The 14,037-nt window shown below is 47.1% G+C and overlaps 1 pseudogene across 1 annotated transcript; it reads right to left on the minus strand.

The window, feature by feature from the left end:
- Positions 1 to 12,639: 12,639 nt before the first annotated feature.
- On the minus strand, positions 12,640 to 13,140 carry LOC104680533 (annotated as a pseudogene). Its single transcript, XR_750471.2, has one exon. The product of XR_750471.2 is annotated as a 40S ribosomal protein S24 pseudogene (transcript).
- Positions 13,141 to 14,037: the final 897 nt, after the last annotated feature.

The following is a 14,037-nucleotide window of genomic DNA, read 5'->3' on the forward strand; positions in this document are numbered from 1 at the left end:
CGTGCCACCATGCCTGGCTAATTTTTGTATTTTTAGTAGAGACGGGATTTCGCGGTATTGGCCAGGCTGGTCTCAAATTCCTGACCTCAAGTGCAAGTGATCCGCCCACCTCAGCCTCCCAAAGTGCTGGAATTATAGGCGTGAGTCACCATGCCCAGCGGGAAATTTATTTTTTAATTATTATTATTATTTTGAGATGGGAGTTTCACTCTTGTCGCCCCGGCTGGAGTGCAGAGGCACGATCTCGGCGCACTGCAACCTCTGTCTCCCGGGTTTGATTCTCTTGCCTCGGCTTCCCGAGTAGCTGGCATTACCGGTGCCCACCACCATGCATGGCTAATTTTTTTTGTATTTTTAGTAGAGATGGGGTTTCACCATGTTGGTCAGTCTGGTCTCCAACTCCTGACCTCAGGTGATCTATCCGCCTCGGCCTCCCAAAGCGCTGGGATTACAGGCGTGAGCCACCGCGCCCTGCCCCAGCTGGGAACTTTAAATACACTTATGTGTGATGCCCTCTCTGGAGTTGTGTGACATCAACTCAATCCTCTCTTGTAGTCTCTAGACCCTGTATCCAACAGCCTACTGGACTGCCACTTAGATGGCTCAGCGACATCTCACCTGAATAAGCCTGACTGAACCCAGCATTTTCCCTGTAAACCAACCCTTCCCAAAACTTCTCTGTCTTGTTTTGAGAGGGAGTCTTGCTCTATCACCCAGGCTGGAGTACAGTGGCGCAATCTCAGCTCACTGCAACTTCTGCCTCCAGGGTTCAAGCAATTCTCCTGCCTTTGCCTCCCGAGTAGCTGGGATTACAGAAGCGTGCCACCACACCCTGCTAATTTTTTTGTATTTTTAATAAAGACAGGATTTCACCATGTTGGCCAGGCTCATCTTGAACTCCTGACCTCAGGTGATCTGCTCACCTCAGCCTCCCAAAGTACTGGGATTACAGGCGTGAGCCACTGCACTCAGCCTCAAAACTTCTCTATCTCAATAAATGATTCCACCATGTACCCAGTTATTGAAACCAGAACTCATGTATTCTTGATTCCTCCTACTCCTATGATACCCAAATTCTTCTTTTTTTTTTTTTTTAAGGACAAAGTCTCACTCTGTCACCCAGGCAGGAGTGCAGTGGCACAATCTTAGCTCACTGTAGCCTGTGCTTCCAAGGTTCAAGCAATCCTTTTGTGTCCGGAATTGGTGGGTTCTTAATCTCACTGACTTCAAGAATGAAGCTGCCGCCTGGGCGCAGTGGCTCAAGCCTGTAATCCCAGCACTTTGGGAGGCCAAGACGGGCGGATCACGAGGTCAGGAGATCGAGACCATCCTGGCTAACATGGTGAAACCCCGTCTCTACTAAAAAATACAAAAAGAAAAAAAAAAAAACCCGGGCAAGGTGGCAGGCGCCTGTAGTCCCAGCTATTCGGGAGGCTGAGGCAGGAGAATGGCATAAACCTGGGAGGTGGAGCTTGCAGTGAGCTGAGATCCGGCCACTGCACTCCAGCCTGGGCGACAGAGTGAAACTCCGTCTCAAAAAAAAAAAAAAAAAAAAAAAAAAAGAATGAAGCTGCCGACACTTGCGGTGTTACAGTTCTTAATGATGGTGTGTCCAGAGTTTGTTCCCTCTGATGTTCGGACATGTTCAGAATTTCTTCCTTCTGGTGGGTTCGTGGTCTGGTTGGCCTCATGAGTGAAGCTGCACACCTTTGGGGTGAGTGTTATAGCTCATAAACACAGTGCAGACTCGAAGACTGAGCAGCAGCAGCATTTATTGCAAAGAGTGAAAGAACAAAGCTTCCACCTTGTGTAAACATACCAATTTGTGCTGCTGGCTCAGGCAGCCTGCTTTTATTCCCTTATCTGACCCCACCCACATCCTGCTGATTGGTCCATTTTACAGAGAGCTGATTGGTCCGTTTTGACAGGGTGCTGATTGGCACGTTTACAAACCTTTAGCTAGACACAGAGTGCTGATTGGTGCATTTACAAACCTTGAGCTAGACCCAGAGTGCTGATTGGTGCATTTACAATCCTCTAGCTAGACATAAAAGTTCTCCAAGTCCCCACTGGACTCAGTAGCCCAGCTGACTTCACCTAGTGGATGCCAGGCCAGGGCCAGGGCCACGGGCAGAGCTGCCCGCCAGTCCCAGGCCACGAGCCTGCACTCCTCAGTCCTTGGGTGGTGGATGGGACCCTGCACCGAGGAGCAGGGGGGCAGCGCCGGGGGAGCCTCAGGCCACGTGGGAGCCCACGGGAGGTGGGGGTGGGGCGGGGCTTGGGCATGGTAGGCTGCAGGTCCCGAACCCTGCCCTGCGGGGAGGCAGCTGAGGCCCGGCAAGAACCGAGGTCGGCGTGGGCGTCTGGCAGTGCTGGGGGACCCAGCGCACCCTCAGCAGTTGCTGGCCCAGGTGCTAAGCCCCTCACTGCCCGGGGCCCTGTGCTGCTGGCCGGCGGCTCCGAGTCGGGGGCTGCTGAGCCCATGCCCACCCAGAACTCGCGCTGGCCCGCTAGCCCTGTGGGCAGCCTGAGTTCCCGCCCACACCTCTCCCTCCGCACCTCCTGGCAAGCGGAAGGAGCCGGCTCTGGCCTGGCCAGCCCAGAGAGGGGCTCCCACAGTGCAGCAGCGAGCTGATGGGCTCATCTAGCGCAGCAAGAATGGACGCAGAGGCCGAGTAGGCGCCGAGAGCGAGCGAGGGCTGCTAGCATGTTGTCGCCTCTCACTCTCACCTCAGCCTGCCAAGATGCTGGGACTACAGAAGTGTGCCACCACACTAGGCTTATTTATTTATTTAATTTATTTCTGAGACAGAGTCTGGCTCTGTCGCCCAGGCTGGAGTGCAGTGGCACCATCTTGGCTCGTTGCAACCTCTGCCTCCCAGGTTCAAGTGATTCTCATGCCTCAGCCTCCCAGGTAGCTGGGACTACAGGCGTACAACACCGCACCTGGTTCATTTTTGTATTTTTTAGTAAAGACGGGATTTCACTGTGTTGGCTAGGCTGGTCTCCATCTGGCCTCAAGCAATCCGCCTACCTTGGTCTCCGAAAGTGCTGGAATTACAGGCATGAGCCCCTGAGGCTTTCCAATTTTTTTTTTTTTTTTTTTTTTTTTTTTTTTAGGTAGAGATGGAGTTTACCGTGCCAGCCCAGTCTGGAACTCCTGAGCTCAAGTGATCCATCCTCCTTGACCTGTCAAAATGCTGAGATTACAGGCATGGAACCACTGCGCCCGGCCTCAAATCCGTTTTTTAATTCATTTGTTTCTAAGTCATCTTCTTCATCTCCACTGCCACCCCCTTAATTCAATTGTAGTCTTGTAAAGGTAGTAAAATAATGAAAAATTTTAAGTTGTTTTTAAGGTTCAAGAAAAAAAATAGTTCTAATGTTTTTTAAAAAATCAAAACATTTTGTTCAATGGGAAAAGAACAAGTAAAATTGTTCATCTTAGCTAGAGGAAAGCTGCGCTGGATATTGCATAGCTTTTAAATCAGTTCACCCAAAAATCCGAGTAAGGTCTGTAGGCTAGCTAATTATATCATACCAATGTCAAGTTCCAGGTTTTGAAAAAGTACCTATGGGCCGGGCACAGTGGCCCACACCTGTAATCCTAGCATTTTGGGAGGCAAGGTGGGCGGATCACCTGAGGTCAGGAGTTCAGGACCAGCCTGACCAACATGGAGAAGCCCTGTCTCTATTAAAAATACAAAATTGGCCAGGCGCAGTGGCTCAAGCCTGTAATCCCAGCACTTTGGGAGGCCGAGACGGGCGGATCACGAGGTCAGGAGATCGAGACCATCCTGGCTAACACTGTGAAACCCCGTCTCTACTAAAAAATGCAAAAAACTAGCCGGGCGAGGTGGTGGGCGCCTGTAGTCCCATCTACTCGGGAGGCTGAGGCAGGAGAATGGCATGAACCCGGGAGGCGGAGCTTGCAGTGAGCTGAGATCCGGTCACTGCACTCCAGCCCCGGCGACAGAGTGAGACTCCGTCTCAAAGAAAAAAAAAAAAAAAAAAAATTAGCTGCGCGTGGCGGCACATGCCTGTAATTCCTACTCGGGAGGCTTAGGCAGGAAAATCACTTGAACCTGGAAGGTGGAGGTTGTGGTGAGCCGAGATTGTGCCCCTGAACATGATTTTACCTGGGCAAAAAGAGTGAAACTCTGTCTCAGAAAAAGAAAAAGTACTATATGTACTATATGGTAAGACGCTACCATTAAGAGAAAATGAATGCCAGGCACAGTGGCTCATGCCTGTAATCCCAGCACTTTGGGAGGCCAAGGTGGGGTTTGAAGCTTGAAGCCAGGAGTTTGAGACCTGCCTGGGCAACACAACAAGACCCCTTCTCTACACACACACACATACACAATTAGCCGGGCATGGTGGTGTGCGTCTTTATTCCTAGCTACTTGGGAGGTTCAGGTGGGAGGATCACTTGAGTCCAGAAGTTAAAGGCTACAGTGAGTTGTGATAGCAGCACTGCACTCCAGCCTGGGTGACAGAGCAAGACTCTGTCTCTGAAAAAATAAAGCAAAAATAAAGAATAAAATGGGAAAATGGATGATGGGTACATGGGACTTTTCCGTAGTATTTTTTACGATTTCTTGTGTGCCTATGGTTATTTCAAAATAAAAAAGTTTTAAAAATTATCTACCAGCCTGGGCAACATGGGGAGACCCTATCTCTACAAAAAATACAAAACTTGGCCATTGTGGTCCAGCTACTGAGGAGGAAGCTGAGGTAGGGATCGCTTGAGCCCAGGAGGTCGAGGCTTTGGTGATCTGTGATCATGCCACTGCACTCCAGCCTGAGTGACAGAGTGAGACCTTGTCTCAAAGAAAAAACAAATCGTCTAGGAAAAGATGCATAGCAAGTTTTATCGCTATTTCATTTACATCAACTGCTATAATTTTTTTTTCTTTTTTGAAATGGAGCCTTGCTCTGTTGCCAGGCTAGAGTGCAGTGGCCTGATCTCAGCTCACTGCAACCTCTGCCTCCTGGATTCAAGAGATGCTCCTGCCTCAGCCTCCGGAGCAGCTGGGACTACAGGTTTAGACTCCAGCTAATTTTTGTATTTTGAGTAGAGACGGGGTTTCACCGTGTTGACCAAGATGATCTCGATCTCTTGACCTTGTGATCTGCTTGCCTCTACCTCCCAAAGTGCTGGGATTACAGGCATGAGCCACTGTGCCTGGCCAGCTGGTATAATTTTTTTAATTTTTGTAAACTCATAAAATTTACCATTTTAACCATTTTTAAAAATATTTTGGCCTGGTGTGGTGGCTCATGCCTGTAATCCTAGCACTTTGGGAGGCTGAGGCAGGCGGATTGCCTGAGTTCAGGAGTTCAAGACCAGCCTGGGCAACATGGTGAAACCCCGTCTCTACTAAAATACAAAAATTAGCCAGGCGTGGTGGCGTGCACCTGTAATCCCAGCTACTCAAGAGGCTGAGGCAGGAGAATTGTTTGAACCCGGGAGGCAGAGGTTGCAGTGAGCCAAGATCATGCCACTGTACTCCAGCCTAGGAGACAGAACGAGACTGTCTAAAAAAAATATATATATATATATTTTTAAGTTCCGAGATACAGGCCAGGAGCGGTGGTTCACGCCTATACGCCTATAATCCCAATACTTTGGGAGGCCAGGACAGGAGGATTACAAGGTCAAGGGATTGAAACCATCCTGGCCAACATGGTAAAACCCCATCTCTACTAAAAATACAAAAATGAGTTGGGTATAGTGGCACGTGCCTGTAATCCCAACTACTCAGGAGGCTGAGGCAGGAGAATCATTTAAACCCGGGAGGCGAAGTTGCAGTGAGCTGAGATCGAGCCACTGCACTCCAGCCTGGCAACAGACTCCGTCTCAAGAAAAAAAAAAAAAAGAAGAAAGTTCCGGGATACATGTACAGGTTTGTTACATAGGTAAACGTGTGCCATGGTGGTTTGCTGCACCTATCAACCCATCACGTAGGCATTAAGCCCCGCCTGTATTAGCTGTTCTGATGCGCTCCCTCCCACTGGCCTGCCCACCAGGCAGGCCCCAATGTATATTGTTCCCCTCCCTGTGTCCACGTGCTCTCATTGCATTTTATCCATTTTTTTAATGTGCAACCATCATCACTACCTAGTCTCAGAACACATTCATCACTCCAAGCATATTCTAGTGAATAATACATTGAATAAGACTAGAGTCAATAATAAGACATTCATATCCCCACTACCCATTTTTTCCAGATCTTAACATTTCTTTGCTTTTGCTGTTCTGGTGTTTAGGTATGAATATATGTTCATTTATCCTGTTAGAGTACATTCAGGCTTCCTAAATATGAGAACTCTTTTTTTTTTTTTTTCTTGAGACAGAGTTTCACTCTTGTTGCCCAGGCTGGAGTGCAATGGCGCGATCTTGGCTCACCGCAACCTCCACCTCCCAGGTTCAAGCAATTCTCTTGCCTCAGCCTCCAGAGTAGCTGGGATTACAGGCATGCGCCACCACGCCCAGCTAATTTTGTATGAGAACTCTTGCCTTTCATCAATTCTGGATAATTCTCAGTCATTTCTTTCAAATATTGCCTCTCCCTTATTCTCAGTATTTCCTCCTATTAGGAAATTCCTATTAGGCAAATGTTGTATTTTTTTTCTTTCTGTCCTTCAAGAATCTGAATCTCTCTCTTACATCTATGATTTTATTTCTCTATATTACATTATGGGTAATCTTTTTCAGCTCCATCTTTCTGTTCAATATTTCTCTCTCTGCCTTTTTTTTTTTTTTTTTTTTTTTGAGACAGAGTTCTCACTTTGTTGCCCAGGCTGGAGTAAAGTGGCCTGATCTCAGCTCACTGCAACCTCCACCTTCCAGGTTCAAGCAATTCTCTTGCCTCAGCCTCCCAAGTAGCTGGTATTACAGACATTCATCACCACACCTGGCTAATTTTTGTATTTTTAGTAGAGATGGGGTTTCACCATGTTGGCTAGGCTGGTCTCAAACTCTTCAGGTGATCCACCCGCCTTGGACTACCAAAGTGCTGGGATTACAGGTGTGAGCCACTGCACCCGGCCAATATTTCTCTCTTTAACTGTTCCTAATTGGTTGTTTAGCCCTTCTACTGGTTTTAAAACTTAAATGGGCCGGGCGCGGTGGCTCAAGCCTGTAATCCCAGCACTTTGGGAGGCCGAGACGGGCGGATCACGAGGTCAGGAGATCGAGACCATCCTGGCTAACATGGTGAAACCCCGTCTCTACTAAAAAATACAAAAAAACTAGCCGGGCGAGGTGGCGGGCGCCTGTTGTCCCAGCTACTCGGGAGGCTGAGGCAGGAGAATGGCATAAACCCGGGAGGCAGAGCTTGCAGTGAGCTGAGATCCGGCCACTGCACTCCAGCCTGGGCGACAGAGAGAGACTTCGTCTCAAAAAAAAAAAAAAAAAAAAAAAAACTTAAATGACTATTTTTCATTTCTAGAAATTCTTTGAAATGTACTTTCAGTCTCCCCCCCCCCCCCCCATGGGGTCTCGCTCTGTCACCGAGGCAGGTGTGCAGTGATGCAGTCTCGGCTCACTGCAACCTCCACTTCCCAGGTTCAAGTGATTCTCCTGCCTCAGCCTCCTGAGTAGCTGGGATTACAGGCGTGCGCCTGCCATCTTGGGAAAGTCAATTCACCTCTTGGCTTCCTCATCTATAAAATGAGACTTGAATTAGCACCTAGGCTGTGCGTGCAGTGGCTCACATCTGTAATCCCAGCACTTCGGGAGGCTGAGACAGGTGGATCGCCTGAGGCCAGGAGTTAGAAACCAGCCTGGCCAACATGGCAAAACCCCATCTCTACTAAAAATATAAAAACTAGCTGGGCATGGTGGCATGCACCTGTAATCCCAGCTACGCAGGAGGCTGAGGCACAAGAATTGCTTGAACCTGGGAGGTGGAGGTTACAGTGAGCTGAGATCACGCCACTGCACTCTACCCTGGGTGACAGAGCAAAACTCTGTCTCAAAAAAAAAAAAAAAAAAATAGCACCTAACTCCCATGTTGTTTTGAGGGTGAAATGGATTACAGCAATGGGCATATTGTCCATGTTCAGTTACTGCTAGTTTCTCCTTGCCTTTGCTCCTTCCTTGGTGAGCTGCAGCCTGAGGGTTGAGTCAGGCTGCCACAAGTCACCCAACTCCAGTGTCCCTCCTCTTCCTTTTTGTGGAAGCATTCCCTAACCCAGCATGTTGGTCACTTTCTCTTACAGACTCCCATGGTCCCCTGTGCCACCTCTTATCAAAGTTTTGATCTTAAGTCATTGAATGATTTGAGCTATGAACTTTGAAATAAAACAGATTGGAGTTTAGATATTATCTTATTAGTCACTCAAAGCTTTTAATCAGGGATGATAATAGCAGTTAGTGTCTAAGGTTGTTTTTGTTGTTGTTTTGTTTTTAGAGACAGGGTCTTGCTATATTGCCCAGGCTGGTCTCAAACTCCTGGGCTCAAGTGATCCTCCCTCTCCTGCCTCAGTCTCCCAAGTAGCTGGAACTACAGGTGTGTACCACTGGGCCTGGCCTAAGGTTGTTGTGAAGATGAACTGACATGATATAGGTGAAGATAAAAGAATTTACAACAGGGCAGGTGCGGTGGCTCATGTCTGTAATCCCAGCACTTTGGGAGGCCAAGGCAGGCAGATCACTTGAGGTCAGAGTTCGAGACCAACCTGGCCAACATGGTGAAACCCCATTTCTACCAAAAATATAAAAAATTAGCCAGGTGTGGTGGCGGACCCCTGTAATCCCACTACTCGGGAGGCTGAGGCATGAGAATCGCTTGAACTGGGAGGCGGAGGTTGCAGTGAGCTGAGATTGCACCACTGCACTCCAGCCTGGGTGACAGAATGAGATTCTGTCTCAAAAAAAAAAAAAAAAAGTTTACCACCATATCTGCCACATAGTAGAGGCTTGATAAATGCTAGCTTTTTTTTCTTTTTTTTTTTTTTTGAGATGGAGTCTCACTCTGTCGCCCAGGCTGGAGTGCAGTGACGCGATCTTGGCTAACTGCAACTTCTGCATGCCGGGTTCAAGCCATTCTCCTGCCTCAGCCTCCCAAGTAGCTGGGACTACAAGCGCCACCATGCCTGGCTAATTTTTTGTATTTTTGGTATAGACAAGGTTTCACCATGCTGGCCAGGCTGGTCTCGAACTCCTGACCTTGTGATCCTCCCACCTCTGACACCCAAAGTGCTAGAATTACAGGTGTGAGCCACCACGCCCAGCCAACGCTAGCTATTTTTAAAAATTAGTATTATTAGCCATTATTTTTATTTTTATTATTTTATTAAGGGATATGTTAATATCCATTATTAGGACTGTAACTTTCTTTCTTTCTTTTTTTTTTTTTTTTTTTTGAATTGGAGTCTTGCTCTGTTACCCAGGCTGGAGTGCAATGGCACAATCTTCGGCTCACTGCAACCTCTGCCTCCCAGGTTCAAGCAATTATTCTGCCTCAGCCTCCTGAGTAGCTGGGATCACAGGTACCCGCCACCATGCCCAGCTAATTTTTGTATTTTTAGTAGAGACCGGGTTTCATCATATTGGCCAGGCTGGTCTTCTGGCTTGGCTGGTCTTGAACTCATGACCTGGTGATCCACCCTCCTTGGACTCTCAAAGTGCTGGGATTACAGGCATGAGTTACCATGCCCGGCCAGGACTATAACCTTCTTGAAGGCAAAGACTGTTCTAATTCAACATCTCTCTTCCCAGGACTCAACACAGGGTAGGGAGCACAGTATGTGTATGTATATTTGAGTGTTGCTTGCATACATTTAAAAATACATATTACATTTTAAAATCTGAATTTAGTGCAATTTTTTTATTTTTATTTTTTAACAATTTTTATTTTATTTTATTTTGAGACGAAGTTTCACTCTTGTCCTCCAGGCTGGAGTGCAGTGGCAAGATCTTGGCTCACTGCAACCTCCACCTCCTGGGTTCAAGCGATTCTCCTGCCTCAGCCTCCCGAGTAGCTAGGATTACAGGCATGCGCCACCATGCCTGGCTAACTTTTTGTATTTTTAGTAGAGATGGGGTTTCACCATGTTGGCGAGGCTGGTCTTGAACTCCTGACCTCAGGTAATCTGGCCTCCTTGGCCTCCCCTAGTGCTGGGATTACAGGCGTGAGCCACCACCCCTGGCCTTCTTTTAAAATTATTTTTGAGACAGGGTCTCACTCTGTCACCCAGGCTGGAATGCAGTGGCACGATCTCGGGTCACTGCAACCTCTGCCTCCCACCTCAGCCTCCCGAATAGCTGGGATTAAAGGCATCAGCCACCACACCCAGCTAAGTTTTTGTATTTTTTGGTACAGATGGGGTTTTACTATGTTGGCCAGGCTGGTCTGAAACTCCTGACCTCAAGTGATCCACCTGCCTTGGCCTCCCAAAGTGCTGGGATTACAGGCATGGGCCACCGTGCCTAGCCTTAGTGTAATATTTGAGGCACTCAGATATTTTTTTCCTGTGCTGCTGGTTTTGGTCCCATGTGGGCAATAAAACAAGGAACCTTTCAGGAAAGTACTTCTCACACTTTAATGTGCATGCTAATTATCTGGAGAGTCTTGTTAGAATGCAGATTCTGATTCTGCAGGTTTGGGGTGAGGCCTGGGATTCTGCATTTCTAACAGGTTCCCAGATAAGGCCAATGTTTCTGGTCCAGGGATCACACTTAGGGTAGCAGAGCTTTAGACTTAATTCCATCAGCAGATTCCTTATTACCTATTTCTGATAGAATTCTTGGTCTTCTCAGGAATCTGAAACCCAGATAATAGAGGGGGATCCCAGGTGTCCTCTGCCACCCTGTTAGCTTAGGGAGACCCAAAAGCTTTGGCTTCCATGAAAAGTCCTCCTCCAGTTGCCCCAAAAGGTGTAGCATGAGTCCTTCCAAATCTTTTCTCATGATTATATAAATACATATTTCCCCATACAAGATTATTATATATATGTTTTTATATATAATAATTTACATATAACTATATATAATATATATAACAGCTTATACACACACACACATACACACAGAGAAGGTCTTGCTCTGTCGCCCAGGCTGGAGTGCAGTGGTGTGATCATAGCTCACTATGAGGCAGGAGAATAGGGAATCAGGGTAACTGGGGGTTAAGAGATAAGCAAATGAATGGGTGCAGCCAGTTTTAGGCAGCATACAGGCCACATCTTCACTCCTATGATAACAAGACAGAAGTTTCCACTTCAGCCTCTGATTGACGGTGGAGCCAAATCTCCACTTCAGTCTCTGATTGGCTGTGGGTCAAGTCTCCACTTCAGTCTCTGATTTGGTCGCAGGCCAATCCTTCATAGAGTGTAGCCAATTGGAGGCCTCTAAAGGGCACCTGGGGTGTTGCCTGGTCCCTTTAGCTTAATGCAAACCCTGATTGAGGAGGCTCTTGAGCCGCTTGCTCTAACAGCTGCGGTTCTGAATTGTCTTCAATAAATCTATGCTTTTGTTATTCCGTTCTTCTGTTGCTATTTGTCTTTCGTTGCCCTTCTGTTACTTTATGCGTTTTGTTCAACACGCCAAGAACCTGGACAACTCTATCCTGGTAACAACTGCAGGTAACCTGGTAACAACTGTAGTTTCAAACTCTTTGGGTTCAAGCCATCCTTCTGCCTCAGCCTCCCAGGTAACTGAGACTATAGACGCATGCCACCACACTTGGCTAATTTTTTTATTTTTACTTTTGGAGACAGATCTCACTCTGTCGCCCAGGCTGGAATGCAGTGGCACGATCTCGGCTCACTGCATCCTCTGCCTCCCAGGTTCAAGCGATTCTTCTGCCTCAGATTCCTGAGTAGCTGGGTTTACAGGAGCACACCACCACGCCCGGCTAATTTTTGTATTTTTAGTAGAGACGGGATTTCACCATGTTGGCCAGGCTTGTCTCGAACTCCTGAACTGAAGTGATCTGCCTGGCTTGGCCTCCCAAAGTGCTAGGGTTACAGGTGCAGTTTTTAAAGTTTTTGTAGAGGTGGGGTCTTGCTGAGTTGCCCAGGCTGGTCTTAGCCTCCTGACCTCATGTGATCTTCCTCAGCCTCCCAAAGTGCTGTGATTACAGGTGTGAGCCATTGTGCCCAGCCTAATTTTTAAATTAAAAAATGGAATGATAGAATGCACATTACTTTGCATCTTTTCCCCCTTAAAAATACATTCTTAGTATACCTAAAGAAGTAAATCTACCTCATTATTTTGAAAAGTGGCCTAATAGTCCACAGAATGGGTGTACTATGATTTATTCAATTTATTTAATGTATCAATGGGCATTCTGGCTGGTTCCAGATTTTTGCTATTGAACAGTCTCATGCATACATCGTCATGATGTGGTGCACTTAAAATCGTTAAAAGACAGATTCAATATCCTAAGGTGTAACAACCACCCAGATCATGATACTTTTATCCTTATTTTTATTAAACTTTTTTTCTTTTTTCTTTTTTCTTTTTCTTTTTGAGACGGAGTCTTGCTCTGTCGCCCGGGCTGGAGTGCAGTGGCCGAATCTCAGCTCACTGCAAGCTCCGCCTCCCGGGTTTACGCCATTCTCCTGGCTCAGCCTCCGGAGTAGCGGGGACTACAGGCGCCCGCCACCTCGCCCGGCTAGTTTTTTGTATTTTTTTTTTTTTTGAAAGTTTTTAGTTTATTAATCTGCTCGTGAAAAATCCAAAATGGACACAGGTAGCCTTTACTGCAGCACCTTTACTCCTTCGGCTTTTTGCCAGCACCAACATTGGCCTTTGCAGTCCCCCTGACTTTCTTCATTCTGTTCTTGCGTTCCTTTCGTTGCTTTCTTGAGGTCTTTTTCTTCTCATACAGGCCATGTCTTGCAAGTCTATGTTTGGGTTCATTTTTCTTTGCATAATCCAGGGAGTCATAAATCATGCCAAAGCCAGTTGTCTTGCCACCACCAAAATGAGTTCTGAATCCAAATACGAAGATGACATCCGGTGTGGTCTTGTACATTTTGGCTAGTTTTTCCCGAATTTCTGTCTTAGGCACTGTTGCCTTCCCAGGATGAAGAACATCAATGACCATTTGTTTCCTCTGAAGTAGTTGGTTGGTCATGAACTTTCTAGTGCGGATACAGTGTCGTTCATGATGGCGGGCTATCTTCAGACAGTCAGGGAGGAAAAGAGCGTTTTTTGTATTTTTAGTAGAGACGGGGGTTTCACCGTGTTAGCCAGGATGGTCTCGATCTCCTGACCTCGTGATCCGCCCGTCTCGGCCTCCCAAAGTGCTGGGATAACAGGCTTGAGCCACCGCGCCCGGCCTAAACTTTTTTTCTATTAACCTTGGATAGCTGCTTATGTTTTCTTTTTTAAATTTTTTCTATTAACCTTGACATGGTGCTTTTACTTCCTAAAGTGGAATTCCTGTGTGAAAGCCTATGAGCTTTTATATCTTACTCATTGCAGCTGCATTACTGTGGGAGCTGTCCCTCTAGAGACACTGGGCTGCAATGGGAATTGTCAGGGACAGCTTAAGCTCCACATCACTTGAGTCTAACTAAACCTGGAGTGGTAGAGCGTGTCCGTGAGGATCCCAGGGCCTGGAGAGCAATTTAGGGTAATATTCAGAAAGCAGCGCTCAGGAGAAGCACTGGGACGCTGTTTAGGTAAAATCATCCCAGAAGACCCTGGTTCCCGGAGTACTTTGAGGTCTAGAAGAACTGGGCTGGAAGCAGGTCCTGCTATTAATTGGCTGTGATCTTGGGCAAGTTATTTAACTTCTCCAGGTCACAGTTTGCTCTTTGGAAAACGGAGATAAGTTACACCTGCTTTCAGAGCGGACATCCTTACTTTACATCAGAATCACCCGGGTGCCATTCCTAGCGTTTCGGCTTCAGTAGGTGGGAATCAATTATTTGTATTTCTAATAGGTAATCAGTTGATAATGATGCAGCCGGACCGGTACACTCGAAAAACTACTGTTCCAGTATATTTCAAGATGTTCCAAGAGTCTTAAACACTTGGCGCAGTTCCGAGCGCAAGGCACACGAACGGTGCTATTA

The sequence above is a fragment of the Rhinopithecus roxellana genome, chromosome 13 (assembly GCF_007565055.1).
Source record: "Rhinopithecus roxellana isolate Shanxi Qingling chromosome 13, ASM756505v1, whole genome shotgun sequence".
Lineage (NCBI taxonomy): Eukaryota > Metazoa > Chordata > Mammalia > Primates > Cercopithecidae > Rhinopithecus > Rhinopithecus roxellana.